This window comes from Pan paniscus, chromosome 5 (genome assembly GCF_029289425.2).
Source record: "Pan paniscus chromosome 5, NHGRI_mPanPan1-v2.0_pri, whole genome shotgun sequence".
Classification (NCBI taxonomy): domain Eukaryota; kingdom Metazoa; phylum Chordata; class Mammalia; order Primates; family Hominidae; genus Pan; species Pan paniscus.
The window spans coordinates 162938824-162959718 of NC_073254.2; the positions used below are offsets into that span (position 1 = coordinate 162938824).

The 20895-nt window shown below is 38.9% G+C and overlaps 1 long non-coding RNA gene across 1 annotated transcript in view; it reads right to left on the minus strand.

Annotated features, from left to right (window-relative positions):
• Positions 1-1063: 1063 nt before the first annotated feature.
• LOC130541621 (uncharacterized) overlaps positions 1064-20895 on the minus strand; it is a 75902-nt gene continuing 56070 nt past the window's right edge. The window contains exon 3 of the long non-coding RNA XR_008955705.2: positions 1064-2350. This is a non-coding gene — a long non-coding RNA (uncharacterized LOC130541621). The remainder of the gene's footprint in view (positions 2351-20895) is intronic.

Sequence of the window (20895 nt, forward strand, 5' to 3'; positions counted from 1 at the left end):
TATAAATATACCATTATTTGTTTATTCATTCTCCTATTGATGGACATTTAGGTTCTTTCCAGCTGGGGCTGTTATTAATAAGGATGCTTTGAATGTTCTTATACAAGTCTTTGCATGGACATGTGTTTTCATTTCTCTTGGCTACCTATCTGAGAATACAATTGTTCAGTAATAGAGTAGATACATGTTTAACTTTATTAGAAACATGGCATATGTATTTTATGTACTCCTTCTACAAGAAAAACACAAAAACAAGACATGTAATTGTTGCACAATACTGAAGTGGCCCAAGAATTAGGGTTCCTTAAAGGAAGCCTTCTTCCACCTGTATTGATCATCCATGGTATTGATCATCCATGGCTCCTCACCAGGCATCATTCTTTGGGTCAGCTAGGCAGAATGACTTGCTGCTCCCTGAGTATGTGATGCAGTCTCTTCCCTATGAGTCTCCCTACTAGGTACTTCCTCTGACTGGCTGCTCTGCTCTCATCCTTTACCTGCCCTGTCTAATCTTAAAGACTGGATTTAATCATTTTCATCTCTGGGAGGCCTTTCATACCACCCTCCCCAAACCCCCATCATCACTGTCAAGGTTGAATTAAGTGTCTCTTCTCTGTGCTCCCATAGAAACTCAGGTTTTTCTCTATAACTGCTAGTCTATTTGTCTATCTCCACTGCTAGACTATAAGCTCCCTATGGGTGGAATCTTGTTCACTGTTATGATCTATTGCCTAGCAAATTTCTTGACCCAGAATAGGTGCCTGACAAGTATCAATTGAATCCATGAATAAATAGTTGAGCAGGTTTGATGTTGTTGGCATTGGGTGAAGTTTATTTATACTTTATGATATTCAGGTAGAAATAGGTTGTTAGTTGTATAGGTCTGGAGTTCAAGTATTGGGCTTATGGGCAGGAGGAGGACAAGAGGTATGAATATGGGAACTCCCCTTACTTTCAGTCACATTGTATACAGGTAAGAACTGAAAGTTTGGGATTCAATACAAATACTTGAGGAAAGTTTCCAGTTTTGAAGATAATTGAGAGAGAATGAGAGAAGGGGCCAAACTGCAGTAGATTATGGTGTAAATGAAAAGAGAAGGGGAGAAATGCAAACAGTATAGACAGATAATTCAAGAATTTTGGTGCTGAGATTCCAAGTAGAGCAATTACAATATGTCCCAACAAACAGATGAGATTGGATAATGTTGTTTCTTTCACTTTTATTTTTGTTAGTTTAAGAAGGAAAAGACAACTAAGACTATCGAAGGACCAGTGTCATTGGACAGAGGAAATTATGTGACAGGTATGAGAAGATACAAATGAGACAAATTTAGGTCATATAAAGTTTTTACTGAGGTCTCACACCATTAAGTCATGATATGAGTTGGTTGGTTTGTTTGCGTCATGAATAGGGACTGCCTGACACTGTATTTTCACTTCAAGGCATTGATTAAGTTGGGGGTCAAAAGTACTTAGGTGACTCAAAGCAGAAGCCTTTATCCATAATGAGTAGAACTCAGTGAAGGCTGTATGAGAAGTTTGAATTTCCAACAGGAACTTCATGTGTTTGTTCTACTTCTTGTATTACAGATGTCATAGTGTTAAGAGAGGCCATTTTATAATGGGTTTGAGGAAAATAATAACATTTGGAGCTGGAAATAAGCTTCAAGATGATCTTGTCCAGTAGCTAGGAGACTTTATTTCATGGTTGGGACACTGCTTAGACATCATCTCTTCTGGGAATCCTTCCTTGGGATGTGAATAAACACTTTAAAAAAAGTCACAGGCAACTCTTCTGTCCTCCTGGAGTTTTCATAAGGCTTATGATAATTAAATGTACATGTTAAAACCTCTTAGAAGTTCTACAGTAAATAAACCAATCTAATTCTGATTCACAAAATAGTTTTCCATCTTATTTGTACCTGGAAACCATCATACTCTTATTTTGTGGACACTTATATGCATCCAAGAAAGTCTTTTAAGAATCACTAATCTAATCTACTAATCCTTTCATTCAGACAGAGTCCAAGTCAGTATTTTTATCTCCTTATTTCACGTATTTAAACTTAATAGCTGAAAACAATTTTATGATCTTGGTTGACTGGGATGATCTGGGATGACTGGGATGTTCCACATAATGTTAACTGGGCCTGCAGTTAGCTGTGGCTTGACTGATGCCTCTGCACAGATGCTGGAAGGCTGAGTTCAGCCCTGGATGCAGGCATGGCTGGCTTCTCCCTCCCCATCTAGTTTCAGGCCTCTAGCTCTTCACCTGTGCTCACCACACGTTATACCTCCTTATGGTGTCTTCATAAGGTAAGCAGACAATTTAGATAGTGGCTCAGGGTACCTGAAAGTACAAAATCAGAAACTTCTGACACTTTCTTCAGGTTTAGACTCAGAACTGGAATAACATCCCTTCTATCACATTATATTGGTTAAAGCAGTCACAGGGCCAGCCCAGATTCAAAAGGAGCAAAAACAAACTCTACCTTTCCATCAGGTGGTGTGCACGGAAGGAGAGATGACAAATAATTTACGGTCATATTTAATCCATCACACTTCTCATGGGCTTTTAGCACATTGTGAGATAAAGAACCTGTCCCCTGACACTGTAAAATTCCCCAGATAACTCTAAATGCCTAAGCTTCTTGGCATCACAGAGATAGCTGGGTCCATTGATATCTTCCCTAATATCCAGGATCAGTATGTTAGGCAAATGGCCAATAGGACCCAGATCCAAACACATCAAATCAAGGAAATGGGCTTGGCATGGTGCCTCACACTTGTAATCCTAGCACTTTGAGAAGCTGAAGTGGGCAGATTGTTTGAGCCCAGGAGTCTGAGACCAGCCTGGGCAACATGGCAGAAACTTGTCTCTACAGAAAAATACCAAAAAAAATTAGGCAGACATGGTGATATGTGCCTGTAGTCCCAGCTACTCAAGAAGTTGAGGTGAGAGGATCACTTGAGCCCACCAGGCCGAGGTTGTAGTGAGCCATAACTGCACTACTGCACTGCACTCTGAGTGACAGGGAAAGACCCTGTCTCGAAAAAAAACAAAACAAAATTGGGAAATATTGAAAGACTGACACTAGTTCTAATGGTCTGAACTAGAGGTGAGCAAACTACGTTCTGTAGGCCAAATCCACCTACTGCTGGTTTTTGTAAATAACATTTTGCTGGAACACTGCCACACCAATGCATTTGTCTATTGTCTATGGCTGCATTTGTGCTAAAAGTCAGAGTTGAATAGTTGCGACTAAGACCATCTGGCTTGCAAACCTAACATACTGATCATCTGGCCCTTTACATTAAAAGTTTGCCAGCCCCATTCTAGACTATATAAGCATTACAAAATGATGCCCACTTCATTGTGATTTGACTCTATCTATACATTAGGAAATGTGGAATATTAGCAAGCTATAAAACAGTTTCAATGGAGATAAAAATTATTGTACTGTTGCACGTATCAACAGAACACTCCTTCTTATTGCTGTTTGTATTCTATTTGATTATTGTAAATAAAGCTATTATGAACATTTATGTGCAGGTCTTTGAAGGAATATATGCTTTTATTTCTCTTGGGAAAATATGTAAGAGTTAAATGACTGGATCACGTGGTCAGGATATCTTTAACTTTTTAAAAAATTGCCAATATGTTTTCCAAATATTCTTATCAGCAGTTTAAGAGGGTTCCTGTTCCACCACATCCTTGTCTGCACTTGCTATAGTCAGTCCTTTAATTTTAGCCACTGTAATAAGTATGTAGTAGAATCACACTGTAGTTTTAACTTGCATTTTTCTAATGACTGATGATGTTTATCATCTTTTCATATGCTTATTTGACATCCACACACTTCTTTGATGAAGTATCTGTTGAGATTTTTTGCCCATTTTCAAAAATTGATGGTTTCTTATCATTGAGTTTTGAGAACTCTTTATATATTTTGGGTAGAAATTCTTTATCAGATATGTAAATTATAAATATTTTTTCTAGTCTATGATTTGTCTTTCATTCTCTTTTGAAGAGAAGTTTTAAGGCCAGGCATGATGGCTCACACCTGTAATCCCAGCACTTTGGGAGGCTGAGGCAGGTGGATCATGAGGTCTGGAGTCTGAGACCAGCCTGGGCAACATAGTGAAACCCCATCTCTACTAAAAATACAAAAAAATTAGCCAGGTATGGTGGTGGGTGCCCATAATCCCAGCTACTTGGGAGGCTGAAGCAAGGAGAATCACTTGAACCTGGGAAGCGGAGGTTGCAGTGAGCCAAGATCATGCCATTGTACTCCAGCCTGGGCAAGAGTGCGAGACTCTGTCTCAAAAACAAAAAAAAACAAAAAAAGATAAATAAAGAGAAGTTTTACATTTTTATGAAGTTCAGTATATCCATTTTTTTTCTTTTTTTTTTTTCTTCTTTTTTTTGAGATGGTGTTTTGCTCTTGCTGCCCAGACTGAGTGCAATGGCATGATCTCGGCCCACTGCAACCTCCACCTCCCAGGTTCAAGCAAGTCTCCTGCATCAGCCTCCTGAGTAGCTGGGATTATAGGTGCCCTCCACCACACCCAGCTAATTTTTCCATTTTTGGTAGAGACAGAGTTTCACCATGTTGGCCAGGCTAGTTTCGAACTCCTGATCTCAGGTGATCTGCCCACCTCAGCCTCCTAAAGTGCTGGAATTACAGGAGTGGCCACCATGCCTGGCCCATTTTTTTCTCTTATGGATAATACTTTTGGTGTCATATAAGAAATCTCTGCCGGGCAGGTGGATCACGAGGTCAGGGGTTCGAGACCAGCCTGGCCAATATGGTGAAACCCCATCTCTACTAAAAATACAAAAATTAGCCAGGCATGAAGGTGCATGCCTGTAATCCCAGCTACTGGGGAGGCTGAGGCAGAAGAATCGCTTGAACCCAAGAGGCGGCGGTTGCAGTGAGCCGAGATTGCACCACTGCACTCCAGCCAGGGTGACAGAGCAAGACTCCATCACACACACACACACACACACACACACACACGCACACACAGAAATCTTTGCCTAATCAAAGGTCACAAACATTTCTGCTTATATTTTCTTCTAGAGGTGTGATTGTTTTAGGTTTTACATTTAGGTCAATAATCCATTTTGAGTTAATTTCTTTAATAAGGCACAAGATACGGTTTCAAGTTTATTTTTTTTTTGGCATATGGGCATCCAATGATTCTAATATCACTTATTGAAAACACTATCCTTCCTCCATTAAACTGCATTTGCCCCTTTGTCAAAGATCAGTTGTCATTATTTTTGTATCTGGACTCTCTGTTCTGTTCCACAGATTTGTGTGTCTTGATGCCAGTACTGCAGTATTCTGATTACTGTAAATCTTGACATCAGAAAATATTAGTTCTCTATTTTTTTCTTTTTCAAAGCTGTTGCAGGCATTTTATGTCCTTTGTATTTCCATACTAATTTTAGAGTCAGTTTGTCAATTTCTGCCTGTAGCTTTGTTGAACAAATCCCATACACTCCAATGACTTGCTACTTTATGTAGCTGCCCCTCTCTGACTAAGGTTGTTCTCGGCCTGTAGACACAGGCTCAATCCACATGCTGTCAGGCCAGAAGTGCCTAGGAATGAATACCCCCAGGAAGAACTCTGAACCACTAAGAGGCATGAGTTGGAAAATAAATATCTAAACTTTCTTGTCCCTTTGGAGCTATTCTGAGGTGTGACTTAGGGTCTCCGAGGTTCCTAGCAAAACCAAGCTTCAATTGCCCACTCATTAACATATTAACATATCTTTTATTTACATATCTACCTTGATTTTCTCACTTCTCCACTACCTATTTATCTATTATTTCATTTTCACGTGGCTGATAAAGACATACCCAAAACTGGGAACAGAAAGAGGTTTAATTGGACTTACAGTTCCACATGGCTGGGGAAGCCTCAGAATCATGGCAGGAGGCGAAAGGCTCTTCTTACATGGTGACAGCAAGAGAAAAATGAGGAAGAAGCAAAAGTGGAAACCCCTGATTGACCCATTAGATTTCATGAGACTTATTCACTATCCTGAGAGTAGAATGGGAAAGACCAGCCCCCATGATTCAGTTACGTCCTCGTGGGTCCCTCCCACAACACATGGGAATTCTAGGAGATACAATTCAAGTTGAGATTTAGGTGGGGACACAGCCAAACTATATCACTCACTGGGTTGCCTAGAACCATCTGAACTCAAATTCTTATCTCAGGGTCTGCTTTTGGTACCTGATCCAAGACTGTTGGTACCAGGAATGGTTCTAGAAGGGAGAACCTAGGAATGAAACTCTACAATGAAATAATGAACCTGAACTCCTTCTAATGCCAGAAGACTCAAGGTACTCTCACAGCTCCCCAGTTATATTGTGGACAAAACAGAAGACAGGCAATAAATGGAATCCTGGACCAAATCCATCTCACAGTGGGTTCACAGACTCAACCTGTTCATGTTATCCCAGTCTCTGAGTGTCTCACCAAGATGGACAGACTTAAGTGCTTGCAGAAGCCCCCTTTTGGTTTCTGACTTGTGAGATAAGTGATATACTAGTAGGAAAAGCCAAGTGGAAGCCCATGAAACTGCTGCTTTCTCTCCAACCAGCCAAGACAGCAAATTGGAAGGAATACCACAAATTAGGCAGTAGGCAGTCATTAACAATACTCTCAGAGACTTACAGGATACACAGGTAATGTTTTCCATCATGTCCCTATTTAACTCATCATTATGGCTTCTATTAAAAAAAAAGAGAATGGAGGTGGAACATGGTGGATTATAGTGGACTACTGTGAATGTAACCAAGGGAGGCCTCAGCCACAACTGCCATGCTATATATATGTGGCATCTTCCTAAAACAGATTAATACAGCCTCTGACACTTAATATGCAGATATTGATCTGACCAATGCCTTTCGTATCCCCATTAGAAAGGATGATCCATAGCAAGTTGCATTCACCTGGAGTGGTGGCCCGAATACTTATTTTATTTTATTATTTGATTTTTTAGGTTTCCTTTTTTTTTCTAGTTTCATTTTCTCAGTTCCTCTACTCCTGTGATCACCTCCCAAGTGCATAACTTGTAACCAAATCATTATTTCAGGGTTTGCTTAAGGGGGAATCCAAACTAAAATAGTAATTAATTACCTTAGTGAAATCTTTTGGTGAATATAAATATATAAAAATATCAACAATTTCAATAAATCTAAATGAATTAAACTCATCAAACTTTCTGATTAAATTTGAAAGAAGATATACAAACAGCCAACAAACATATGAAAAAATGCTCAACATCACTAATCGTCAGGGAAATGCAAATCAAAACCACAGTGAGATGCCACTTTACTCCTGCAAGAATGGCCATAATTAAAAAGTCAAGAAACAATAGATGTTGGCATGAGTGTGGTAAAAAGGGAACACTTTCACACTGCTGGTGGAATGTAAATTAGTACAACTACTACGGAAAACAGTATGGGGATTCCTTGAAGAACTAAAAGTCAATCTACCATTCAATCCAGCAATCCCACTAGTGGGTATCTACCCAAAGGAAAAAAGTTATTATATGTAAATGATATATGCATACACATGTTTATGGCAGCACAATTCGCAATTGCAAAGATATGGAACTAACCCACCTAAGTACTCATCGACCAATGAGTGGATAAAGAAAATGTGGTATATTTACACCTTGGAATACTACTCAGCCATAAAAAGGAATGAAATAATGTCTTTTGCAACAACTCGGATGGAGCTGGAGGCCATTATTCTAAGTGAAGTAACTCAGAAATAGAAAACCAAAAATACCTTATGTTCTCACTTATAAGTGGGAGCTAAGCTATGAGAATGCAAAAACATATAGAGTGATATAAAGGACTATGGGAACTTGTGGTGGGGAGGTTGGGAGGAAGGTGAGAGATAAGAGACTGCATATTGGATACAGTGTACACCGTTAGGGTGATGGGTGCACTAAAATCTCAGAATATACTACTATAGAACTTATTTGAGTAACCAAAACCACCTGTACCCCAAAAACTATTGAAATAAAAAAATTCCAGATATGTGGCTTTTATAAGAGACATACTAAAGCATAGGATATGTTATGTCAGCCAGCTTTGGCTGTGTAGCAGCCGCATAATCTCAGTCTCATGCAATAATAGTTTCTTACTCATGCATCTGTGGATCAGCTTGGGTACAGCTGATTTTGCCCACCTGGGGTTTGCTCTAAAACATAGGTTCAGCCTTAGTCTGTTCCAAATATTTCTTATCTTCCTTGGACCAGTGGCTACCCAAGGCAGGGTCTTATCATGGCAAAAGTCAGGAATACAAGAGAATTTGTCCAAACTTTCAAGCATGTTTAAAGCCACTAACTGTATCATCCCACCAATATTCTGTTGGCTAAGGCAAGTCACATAACAAGGGTTCATAAGGTACCAAGAAGAGACAACAAACTGGGAATAACAATGCAATCTGTGTTAAAAATAATAGAATGGCAAAAATTAGAAAAATGGTAGCCAAAAGAAAGCTTGTGTGGCTGTATTAATGTCGGATCAAATGGATTTTAAGACAAAAACACGATTACAGTCAGAGAAGATCTCTATTTATCTATCTATACACATCAATAAAGTATAAATATTCTAAACACCATGCACCTAATAGCCTCAAAATATATAAAGGGAGTAAACAAAGCTCCACCAAATAGTGAGAAATTTCATTAAATTTCCCTCATTGTTTGAAGTGTTAATCCGTTGATTCTAAGCAAGAACATAGAAGATCTCAACAACACAATTTAAAAACTTGACCTAACGAACATAGATGGAATTCCGCACCCAACAATTAGATAATGTAAACTGCATTATTCTCAAGAACACATAGAACACTTACAAATATTGATCATGTATTTAGACAAAATATAAGCCTCAAAAATATCTTAAAATATGTATAATATAGACCACATTTTCTGACATCAACTCAATTAAGTTAATAGATAATAAGAAAAAATAAGAAAAATATGAATTCCCCACTTATTTAAAACTTAAAAACATGCTCTTTTTTATTATTATACTTTAAGTTTTAGGGTACATGTGCACAACGTGCAGGTTTGTTACATATGTATACATGTGCCATGTTGGTGTGCTGCACCCATTAACTCGTCATTTAACATTAGGTATATCTCCTAATGCTATCCCTCCCCCCTCCCCCCACCCCACAACAGGCCCCGGTGTGTGATGTTCCCCTTCCTGTGTCCATGTCTTCTCATTGTTCAATTCCCACCTATGAGTGAGAACATGCGGTGTTTGGTTTTTTATCCTTGCGATAGTTTGCTGAGAATGATGGTTTCTAGCTTCATCCATGTCCGTACAAAGGACATGAACTCACCTCAATATCGTGAAAATGGCCGTACTGCCCAAGGTAATTTATAGATTCAATGCCATCCCCATCAAGCTACCAATGACTTTCTTCACAGAATTGGAAAAAACTACTTTAAAGTTCATAAGGAACATGCTCTTTAAATGACTCATGAGGTAAAGAAATCATAATGGAAATTTTAAAGTGAATGATAATGACAACATTACATATCAGAACTTGTGAGATCCAACCAGAGCTAAGACCCAGCAATTCACTCCTACAGAAGCACCAAAGAGGAACTCTTGCACGTGTGCACCAGGGATCAGATGAAGATCTTTATAGCAATACTATTTTAAAAATAGCAAAGACCTAGGAACAACCTACAGGCCTGTTGTCAGCAGAATGTATAAAATAACTGGTGACCATCAAATGACGAAATATTATATAGCATTCAAAATGAATGACCTTCAGCTTCACATCACAATATGAATGAATATTAACAATATTGAGTGTAAAAAATAAATAAATAAATTGATGATAGCTAGATAGACAGATGTATAAAATAAATTCCCAAAGATACATACAGAAAACATCTTTATAAACTTTGAAACACTAAAACTAAAAGCAATACTTCTAGACTATATAGATATGAAATAGAACTATGTAAATAAAAAAGGAAGGAAATGATCAGCATGATTCAGGGTAGTGGTTACCTCAGGTGGAGACAAACAGGAAGAAACACTGCCCTTAGATCCAGGCAAGAGGACCTCTGGACTCTTCTCTACAGGCCCAAATCTGGTCATCTTCTAACTATGCCTCTCCCCTTAAGGCAAGGAGTCTGTAGCACGAAAGGGATGTTCATACTCAAAGCCTACAGCGCCCTCTTATAGATCATGCTCTGAATACCCAGAAGCCAGGACTTCCCTGTCCCTACAGTGAGGGCCTCTCTCAGTGACTCCGTGGACCTCTGGCCTAAGTCTATTCTTCCAAGTGCAGATCATGATGTCTATGTGCTCTGAGGCCTATGGAGTGGCCAAGGGGTGCTATTTACCAGTATGTGGACTGATCTTTGGGCCAAGTATCCATGCGTGTGCTCAAAGGACAGGCTGCCTAAGACCATCTCTCCTCACACTACTGCCACGCTCCAATGTAGCTAGAAACCTAAGAATTCAAAATTCCAGCCTGGCCTTACATGTTGGTATGAATATATTTAGTGAGATGGAAGGATAGAATACATTTTATTTAACAGTCTTAGCTAGATTGATAACTTTTAAATATTTAAATATATAGTACATGGGCCTTTTTCTCCAGGCTCCATAAATGTTTAAAAGCCTAGCAGAGGGATAGAACTGGGGAGCACCAAATGGGCAGATATAACTTGCTTTCAAAGTTCTAGTACCTATGAATTTAGCAAAATGGCATCTTGACTGGATCAGACACATATGGATTTTTCATGGTAATGATTGGTTTGAGTGTATGTGTTGGGAGCAACAGCAAAAGATAAGCTAGAGAGGGAAGCAAGGCCCAGATCATACAAGGTCTTGTAAGTTATACTGTAGAGCTTGGACTATCCTTAGAGTAACAAGGAGATACTGGATGATTAAGAGTGAGGCTGACATAATCAGGCTTGCATTTTAGAAAGATTAATGTAGCTCCAAAGTGAATGTTGGTTAAGGGACAGGACTGGAAGAAGGAGAACAAGTAATGAGTCTATTTCAATAATCATTGGGTAGGAGATGCAGATGATGTGGAGTAGAATGAAGGTAATAAGAGTAAGGTCTACAGGATCAACTTACAGAGAAATAGAAATTAAGGCTGATTCCTAGGTTTTCGGCTGGTGAAGTTGGGTGAGTGTTTTCTTTCAATGGGATATAGAATTGAAGTGGAACTTTGTGAAATATATAGGGAAAGATATTGGATTTAATTTGGATATACTGTGCTTAAGGGCCTGTAGGCAGCTAGTAAGCTTTTGGCACAAACTAGGCACATAGTAATTGTGCAATGTAAGTAAAAATGAAAAAATGAAGTAAAACTTGTTAATTTTTTTTTATTATTTTTTCCCTGAGGTTGGAAAAGATGAAGAGAGCTTCCTTGAAGGTCTAAGGGACATTGAATCAATTGCTGCTCTTGTCAATTAGCATACTCTATGTAGATGTGTCAAGATATGAAGCAATGCTATTATTAGAGAAATTTTATTTTGTTCTAGACTTGCTCATTGTATTCAACAGGTTATAACTCCAAAATTAGAGACCTATTCTAAAACTGATCACATAATTGGAAGTAAAACACTCCTCAGCAAATGCAAGAGAATGGAAATAATAACAAACAGTCTCTCAGACCACAGCAAAATCAAATTAGAACTCAGGATGAAGAAACTCACTCAAAATTGCACAACTACATGGAAACTGAACAACCTGCTCCTGAATGACTAGTGGGTAAATAAAGAAATCAAGGCAGAAATAAATAAGTTCCTTAAAACCAATGATAACAAAGACACGCATACCAGAATCTCTGGCACACAGATAAAGTAGTGTTTAGAGGGAAATTTATAGCACTAAATGCCCACAGGAGAAAGCGGGAAAGATCCAAAATGAACACCCTAACATCACAATTAAAATAACTAGAGAAGCAAGAGCAAACAAATTCAAAAGCTAGCAGAAGACAAGAAATAACTAAGATCAGAGCAGAACTGAAGGAGATAGTGGCACGAAAAACCCTTCAAAAAATCAACGAATCCAGGAGCTGGTTTTGTGAAAGGATTAACAAAATTGATAGACCGCTAGCAAGACTAACAAAGAAAAAAGAGAAGAATCAAATAGACACAATAAAAAGTGATAAAGGGGATATCACCACTGATCCTACAGAAATACAAACTACCATCAGAGAATACTATAAACACCTCTATGCAAATAAACTAGAAAATCTAGAAGAAATGGATAAATTCCTGGAGACACACACCCTCCCAAGACTAAACCAGGAAGAAGTCTAATCCCTGAATAGACCAATAACAAGTTCTGAAATTGAGGCAGTGATTAACAGCCTACCAACCTAAAAAAGCCCAGGACCAGATGGATTCACAGCCGAAAGCTACCAGAGTTACAAAGAGGAGCTGGTACCATTCCTTCTGTAACTCTTCCAAACAATAGAAAAAGAGGCACTCCTTCCTAACTCATTTTATGAGGCCAGCATCCTCCTGATACCAAAACCTGGCAGAGACGCAACAAAAAAAAGAAAATTTCAGGCCAATATCCCTGAAGAACATAAACCGAAAAATCCTCAATAAAATACTGGCAAACCAAATCCAGCAGTACATCAAAAAGCTTATCCACCAAGATCAAGTCGGCCACATCACTGGGATGCAAGGCTTGTTCAACATACACAAATCAATAAACGTAATCCATCGCATAAAGAGAACCAATGACAAAAACCACATGATTATCTCAATAGATGCAGAAAAGGCATCCAATAAAATTCAACACCCCTTGATACTAAAAACTCTCAATAAACTAGATATTGATGGAATGTATCTCAAAGTAATAAGAGCTAGTTATGACAAACCCATAGCCAATATCATAATGAATGGGCAAAAGCTGTAAGCATTCCCTTTGAAAATTGCCACAAGACAAGGATACCCTCTCTCACCACTCCTATTTAACATAGTATTGGAAGTTCTGGCCAGGGCAACCAGGCAAAGGAAAGAAAGAAAGAAAGCATATTCAAATAGAAAGAGAGGAAGTCAAATTGTCTGTGTTTGCTGATGACATGATCGTTTATTTAGAAAACCCCATCGTCTCAGCCCAGAATCTCCTTAAGCTGATAAGCAACTTCAGCAAAGTCTCAGGAAACAAAATCAATATGCAAAAATCACAAGCATTCCTACATACCAGTAACAGAAAAATAGAGAGCCAAATCTTGAGTGAACTTCCATTCACAATTGCTACAAAGAGACAAACCTGACAAAAACAAGCAATGGGGAAAGGATTCCCTATTTAATAAATGGTGTTGGGAAAACTGGCTAGCCATATGCAGAAAACTGAAACTGGAACCATTCCTTACACCTTACACAAAAATTAACATGAGATAGATTAAAGACTTAAATGTAAAACCTGAAACCACAAAAAACCCTAGAAAACCTAGGCAACACCATTCAGGACATAGTCATGGGTAAAAACTTCATAACTAAAACACCAAAAGCAATGGCAACAAAAGCCAAAATTGACAAATGGGATCTAATTAAACTAAAGAGCTTCTGCATAGCAAAAGAAACTGTCATCAGAGTGAACAGGCAACCTACAGAATGGGAGAAATTTTTTGCAATCTATCCATCTGACAAAGTGCTAATATCCAGAATCTACAAGGAACTTCACCATTTTACAATAAAAAAAAAAACAACCCCATCAAAAACTGGGTGAAGGATATGAACAGACACTTGTCAAAAGAAGACATTTATGTGGCCAACAAATGTATGAAAAACAGCTCATCATCAATGGTCATTAAAGAAATGCAAATCAAAACCACAATGAGATACCATCTCAAGCCAGTTAAAATAGTGATCAAGCGTTCCTATTTCTCCACATCCTCTCCAGCACCTGTTGTTTCCTGACTTTTTAATGATCGCCATTCTAACTGATGAGAGATGGTATCTCATTGTGGTTTTGATTTGCATTTCTATGTTGAATAGGAGTGGTGAGAGAGGGCATCCTTGTGCTGGTTTTCAAAGGGAATGCTTCCAATTTTTGCCCATTCAGTATGATATTGGCTGTGGGTTTGTCATAAATAGCTCTTATTATTTTGAGATACATTCTATCAATACCTAGTGTATTGAGAGTTTTTAGCATGAAGTGCTGTTTAATTTTGTCAAAGGCCTTTTCTGCATCTGTTGAGATAATCATGTGGGTTTTGTTGTTGGTTCTGTTTATGTGATGGATTACGTTTATTGATTTGCGTATGTTGAACCAGCCTTGCATCCCAGGGATGAAGCCAACTTGATCCTGGTGGATAAGGTTTTTGATGTGCTGCTGGATTTGGTTTGCCAGTATTTTATTGAGGATTTTTGCATCGATGTTCATCAAGGATATTGGCCGAAAATTCTATTTTTTTGTTGTGTCTCTACCAGGCTTTGATATCAGGATGATGCTAGCCTCCTAAAATGAGTTAGGGAGGATTTCCTCTTTTTCTATTGATTGGGATAGTTTCAGAAGGAACGGTACCAGCTCCTCTTTTTACCTCTGGTAGATTTCGGCTGTGAATCCATCTGATCCTGGACTTTTTTTGGTTGGTAGGCTCTTAATTATTGCCTCAACTTCAGAGCCTGTTATTGGTCTATTCAGGGATTCAATTTCTTCCTGGTTTAGTCTTGGGAGGGTGTATTTGCCCAGGAATTTATCCATTTCTTCTAGATTTTCTAGTTTATTTGCATAGAGGTGTTTATAATATTCTCTGATGGTAGTTTGTATCTCTGTGGGATTGGTGGTGATATCCCGTTTATCATTTTTTATTGAGCATATTTGATTCTTCTCTCTTTTCTTCTTTATAAGTCTTGCTAGCGGTCTATCAATTTTGTTGATCTTTTCAAAAAACCAGCTCCTAGATTCATTGATTTTTTGAAGGGCTTTTTTGTCTCTATCTCCTTCAGTTCTGCTCTGATCTTAGTTATTTCTTGCCTTCTGCTAGCTTTTCAATGTGTTTGCTCTTGCTTCTCTAGTTCTTTTAATTGTGATGTTAGCATGTCAATTTTAGATCTTTCCTGCTTTCTCTTGTGGGCATTTAATGCTATAAATTTCCCTGTACACACTGCTTTAAATGTGTCCCAGAGATTCTGGTATATTGTGTCTTTGTTCTCATTGGTTTGAAAGAACATCTTTCTTTCTGCCTTCATTTTGTTATGTACCCAGTAGTCATTCAGGAGCAGCTTGTTCAGTTTCCATATAGTTGAGTGGTTTTGAGTGAGTTTCTTACCCTGAGTCCTAGTTTGATTGCACTGTGGTCTGTTATAGTTTATTATAATTATAAATTCATATATATAAATTTATAAAATTATAGTTTGTTATAATTTCTGTTCTTTTACATTTGCTGAGGAGTGCTTTACTTCCAACTATGTGGTCAATTTTGGAATAAGTGCGATGTGGTGCTGAGAAGAATGTATGTTCTGTTGATTTGGGGTGGAGAGTTCTGTAGATATCTATTAGGATTGCTTAGTGCAGAGCTGAGTTCAATTCCTGGATATCCTTGTTAACTTTCTGTCTCGTGGATCTGTCTAAAGTTGACAGTGGGGTGTTAAAGTCTCCCATTATTATTGTGTGGGAGTCTAAGTCTCTTTGTAGGTCTCTAAGGACTTGCTTTATGAATCTGGATGCTCCTGTATTGTGTGCATATATATTTAGGATAGTTAGCTCTTCTTGTTGAATTGATCCCTTTACCATTATGTCATGGCCTTCTTTGTCTCATTTCATCTTTGTTGGTTTAAAGTCTGTTTTATTAGCGAGTAGGATTGCAACCCCTGCTTTTTTTTTGTTTTCCATTTGCTTGGTAGGTCTTCCTCTATCCCTTTATTTTGAGACTATGTGTGTCTCTGCACGTGACATGGGTCTCTTGAATACAGCACACTGATGGGTCTTGACTCTTTATCCAATTTGCCAGTCTGTGTCTTTTAATTGGAGCATTTAGCCCATGTACATTTCAGTTAATATTGTTATGTGTGAATTTGATCCTGTCATTATGATGTTAGCTCGTTATTTTGCTCATTAGTTGATGCAGTTTCTTCCTAGCATCGATGGTCTTTACAATTTGGCATGTTTTTGCAGTGGCTGGTACCCTTTCCATGTTTAGTCCTTCCTTCAGGAGCTCATGTAAGGCAGGCCTGGTGGTGACGAAATCTCTCAGCATTTGCTTGTCTGTAAAGGATTTTTATTTCTCCTTCACTTATGAAGCTTAGTTTGGCTGGGTATGAAATTCTGGGTTGAAAATTCTTTTCTTTAAGAATGTTGAATATTGGCCCCCACACTCTACTGGCTTGTAGAGTTTTTGCTGAGAGATCTGCTGTTAGTCTGATGGGTTTCCCTTTGTAGGTAATCTGACCTTTCTCTCTGGCTGTCCTTAACATTTTTTCCTTCATTTCAACTTTGGCAAATTTGACAATTATGTGTCTTGGAGTTGCTCTTCTCCAGGAGTATCTTTGCGGCATTCTCTGTATTTCCTGAATTTGAATGTTGGCCTCTCTTGCTAGGTTGGGGAAGTTCTCCTGGATAATATCCTGAAGAGTGTTTTCCAGCTTGGTTCCATTATCCCCATCACTTTCAGGTACACCAGTGAGACGTTGATTTGGTCTTTTCACATAGTCCCATATTTCTTGGAGGCTTTGTTCATTTCTTTTTACTCTTTTTTCTCTAAACTTCTCTTCTCACTTCATTTCATTTATTTGATCTTCCATCACTGATACCCTTTCTTCCAGTTGATCGAATCAGCTACTGAAGCTTGTGCATGTGTCACACAGTTCTCATGCCATGGTTTTCAGCTCCATCAGGTCATTTAAGGTCTTCTCTATGCTGGTTATTCTAGTTAGCCATTAGTCTAATCTGTTTTCAAGGTTTTTACCTTCTTTGTGATGGGTTTGAACATCCTCCTTTAGCTCAGAGAAGTTTGTTATTACTGATTGTCTGAAGCCTTCTTCTCTCAACTCATCAAAGTCATTCTCTGTCCAGCTTTGTTCCGTTGCTGGTGAGGAGCTGCTTTCCTTTAAAGGAGAAGAGGAGTTCTGAGTTTTAGAATTTTCAGCTTTTCTGCTCTGGTTTCTCCCCACCTTTGTGGTTTTATCTACCTTTGGTCTTTGATGATGGTGACGTACAGATGGAGTTTTGGTGTGGATGCCATTTCTGTTTGTTAGTTTTCCTTCTAACAGTCAGGACCCTCAGCTGCAGGTCTGTTGGAGTTTGCTGGAGGTCCACTCCAGACCCTGTTTGCCTTGGTATCACCAGCGGAGGCTGCAGGACCGCAAATATTGCAGAACGGCAAATGTTGCTGCCTGATCATTCCTCTGGAAGCTTCGTCTCAGAGGGGCACCAGGCCGTATGAGGTGTCAGTTGGCCCCTACTGGGAGATGCCTCCCAGTTAGACTACTGAGGGGTCAGGGACCCATTTGAGGAGGCAGTCTGTCCGTTCTCAGATCTCAAACTCCATGCTGGGACACCCACTACTCTCTTCAAAGCTGTCAGACAGGGACATTTAAGTCTGCAGAAATTTCTGCTGCCTTTTATTCAGCTACACCCTGCCCCCAGAGATGGAGTCTACAGAGGCAGGCGGGCCTCCTTGTGCTGAGGTGGTGGGCTCCACCCAGTTCGAGCTTCCTGGCTGCTTTGTTTACCTATTCAAGCCTCAGCAATGGCGGGTGCCCCTTCCCCAGCCTCGCTGCCACCTTGTAAATGGATCTCAGACTGCTGTGCTAGCTGTGAGCAAGGCTCCATGGGCGTGGGACCCTCTGAGCCAGGCGTGGGATACAATTTCCTGGCGTGCTATTTGCTAGACCATTGGAAAAGCGCAGTATTATGGTTGGAGTGAACCAATTTTCTAGGAGCCTTCTCTCACGGCTTCCCTTGGTTAGCAAAGGGAATTCCCTGACCCCTTGCACTTCCCAGGTGAAGTGATGCCTCGCCCTGCTTCGGCTCACAGTCCATGGGCTGCACCCACTGTCCTGCACCCACGTCTGACAAGCCCCAGTGAGATGAACCCGTTACCTCAGTTGGAAATGCAGAAATCACCCATCTTCTGCATCGCTCACACTGGGAGCTGTAGACTGGAGCTATTCCTATTCAGCCATCTTGGAGCCTCTGGTTCCTACAATCTTATGAATCTTTGAGGTGTGGTTTGCAAGGGTGTCACACTGGACAATAGGACTAAAGAATTGCCAGATCTAGAAGTGGCTTACATCACCTCTGCCATACTCCATCTACCCAACAGAGTCACCTGGTCTCAATCCAATGCAAAGGGGCTGATTCATCCAGACGTTATGTGTGCCCAGGAATAGGAACTAGGGCTGGTGACCATTTAACCAGTATCTAGAACACTTGAAAATCAAGAAAGCCAGTTTTCAGGTAAGTGCTCAAATAACAAATGTGCAATTCAAATGTCAAAATGCCTGCTTCCACGCAGATTTGTTCTAAGAATGACATATTGCATAATTGCAAAATAAGATCACACCACTATCTTCAACTCATTTAAAGTGCTTTGTTATTTGCTTGTCACAAGTTTGCTTAATTCTTTTAGAAGAATTTGAACTCTTTTGCTGAAGATAATACTTTGTGGTCTTTTCTTCTGCAGTCAGCACCATGAGAGTTAGCCACCATGACTACAGAGGAGAACTTGGCAAAATGAAATGGAGATCCCTAAGAGATGTTTAACTCAGATGTTTCAAGTTATAAAATGCCTAATGGCATTATTGAAAACATAAACTCTTTTTAGATATATTTTAATTAACATCTGGCATAACACAAAATAATACCTTATAGTCATGATATCTTACATATTTTATCTTATTTGATTATCATGACTACATGTTATATGTATAATATTTTATACCTAATATATTCTCTTTGTCATAACGGCACCTAGATTTTCTATGGGGAGCTACTATTCCTCACCTACTCTCAAATTCCCACTGTTTGGCTGGGGCTGGCTCTCCACCCAAATTACGGGATAGGCATATGACCTAGACCTGACCAATCAACTCTCACATCTGCCTGATTACAAAGAGTGATTCAGAGATAAACACAACATCCAAGTCATGCTAATTGGGGTCATTGCCAATCAATTATTGGACTACCATTGTAACAGTTGAGAAACAGACCTCTTTCTGAAGCCAGTTGGATATAAGCCTGGAGTTATTGGAGGCCGTCTTGCCCCATGAGGAGAGCCTACCAGAGACTTGGGTCTAACAGAGAAAAGCAGGGCCAAGGCATAGAGAGTGACTCAGTTCTAATGACATTGTTTGAGCCAGGATCCAACCACAGTGATGCCAAACTACTCCTGGACTTTCATCTATAGGAGTCAACGCATTCTTTTTCTTTCCTTTTGCCATTTTGATTTGGGTATCTTTCATTAGCAGCTGAAAGAGTCCTATGCTTTTGGTTGGTTGGGTTGTTTCTATTTTCTGTATTTTATAGGAAAATAAACTGGGGTTTAGATAGTTTAAGTAACTTACTATATATGTAGTTTACTTCAAATGTAGTTGGGCAAAACAGAAAGGAAAATTGACTTAAACTGCAGTGCTTTAATTATATTTTACTTAGTTAAGATTATTTTTCAGTTTCAAAGCAATGCTCCTTTTTTCTCAAGACTTATGAAAAGTTTTGTCAGGATAGAATAATTACCACATTGTGTCTGGATTGTTCAGCTTTTCCAATATTTATTGGCAGTAGTTGTGTAGCATTTTAGTATAATAAATATGAATGGCTGAGTCATTCTCAAGAAATAAATAGCAAAATTTAAGTACTTTATGAGCCATATGATAGATAATTCAGCTTCTGTTCTGTACTTGAAATGAAATTTTTTTCTATAGTCAAGCCCCAGATCTGATTTAAAAGCAGTAGAGAGATTTTGAAATACTCAAATGTGTGCTACTTATGAAATCCAGTGGTTTTATAAAAAAGCATGTATGTACTGTATACTTCAAAATAACTAAATAACAGTATTCTTAATGGGAAAAAAATCCCATTTTTTCCTGGAACTGTGAATGGAAAACTCAACTGCATACCATTCCAATTCCAAGATCTGTAATCTTAGACGATTGAAGAGTTCCCCTTTCCAAGCAATGTTTCTCTGTGTGGTTTCTAAACCTCCTGACTTTCTGCAAAAATGTAGCATACCCTGGGAAGCATAAGAGGAATAACAATGTAAGAATATCATAGCTCTTCTTAAAAATTCACATCTGACATACAGTTTTTCCATTTTTATCTATCCTCTTTAGTCATAATCTCTACTTCATTTGACTTTTGTCTTTAGAATAAAACAGAGAGCTGTAAGGGAGTGAGAAGGATTTCCTCCTTTAAATCAAATGTGAAGACAAAGTTGCTTAGACTCAGACTTAGGTACCACAAAGACATGTAAACAGCCAAGTCGTTAGGAATCTGATGTTCTACTTTATTCTTTTAAAAGTAAGTGGTTATCATTTTAATGAAACTCTGTATCATTCTTAATAAGATTATCTACTATTAATAGTTGGTACAAGAGTAATTGCCTGCCTCCTCTTGATGCACCGTTGACAACAGCTCATATGAATAAATAGCCCAACCAGAGTAACAGACTGGGTATAGAAGGAAGCTGTTCTCACCTTTATGCAGTGATAAGAGTGATCCTGAAGCACAGCAGAGGGGCTTTCTGATGTTGCTGCCCAGATGTTTGGCCCAGATGTTAACACTATAGTGAGGATTAGGAAACATAATCATTTATCTCTGAGCCTCAGTTTCTTCAGCTGTAAATGGAAATACTAATGCTTCCCTCATGAGGATGTGTGAAGATTGAAAGGTTAAATGTCCTTTTATTGTTTAC